Below are 988 nucleotides of genomic sequence, written 5' to 3' on the forward strand. Positions count from 1 at the left end.
TATGTAAAGGCCTTCTGTACTGATTTTGTTAAGTGTTTTGATTGTAAATGGATGCCGTACCTTGTTGAACGCTTTTTCTGCATCTATTGATATGATCATATGATTCTTATTTTTCAATTTGTTTATGTGGTGTATCACATTAATCGATTTGCGTATGTTGAAGCATCCCTGTGCCCCTGGGATGAAGCCCACCTGATCGTGGTGTATAATATTTTTATTTATTTATTTGTTTATTTTTTATGCCTAGAGCACCTGCTCTTCCTAGGTGGCCTCCCATCCAAGTACTAACCGGGCCCGACTCTGCTTATCTTCCGAGATCAGATGAGATCAGGTGTGTTTAGGGTGACATGGCCACAGACTGTATAATCTTTTTAATATGTTGCTATATTTGGTTCTCTTTTTTATTTAGGATTTTTGCATATGTTTTCCTGAGAGTTATTGGTCTGTAGTTTTCTTTTCTTCTGTTATCTCTACCAGGTGTTGGTATCAGAGCAATTTTGACCTCATAAAAGGAGTTGGGAAGTACTGCCTCCTCTTCAATTTTTTGGAAGTGTTTGAAAAGAATAGGTATTAAATCTTCTTTGAATGTTTGGTAGAATTCACCTGTGAAACCATCATGCCCTGCATTTTTACTTTTTGGTAAGTTTTTGATGATTATTTCAATTTCCATACTGCTGATCAGTCTATTTAGATTTTCCAGATCTTCTTGATTCAGTCTAGGAAGATTGTATTTTTCTAAGTACTGGTCCATTTTTTCTAGGTTATTAAATTTGGTATTATATACTTTTTTCATAGTATTCTTACATGATCCTTTGTATTTCTGTGATGTCAGTCGTAATTTCCCTTCTTTCATCTCCGATTTTGTTTATTTGTGTCCTTTCTCTTCTTTCTTTAGTGAGTCTAGCCAGGGGTTTGTCAATTTTATTAACCTTCTCAAAGACAGCACTTTGTTGCATTTATTTTTTCTATTGTTTGTTTGTTTGTTTAT

At 34.4% G+C, this 988-nt stretch overlaps 1 pseudogene; it reads right to left on the reverse strand.

Annotated features, from left to right (window-relative positions):
• Window positions 1-240: 240 nt before the first annotated feature.
• Window positions 241-359, reverse strand: LOC120616447 (uncharacterized; annotated as a pseudogene).
• Window positions 360-988: the final 629 nt, after the last annotated feature.

Source organism: Pteropus medius, unplaced genomic scaffold (genome assembly GCF_902729225.1).
Source record: "Pteropus medius unplaced genomic scaffold, Ma_sr-lr_union100, whole genome shotgun sequence".
Classification (NCBI taxonomy): Eukaryota; Metazoa; Chordata; class Mammalia; order Chiroptera; family Pteropodidae; genus Pteropus; species Pteropus medius.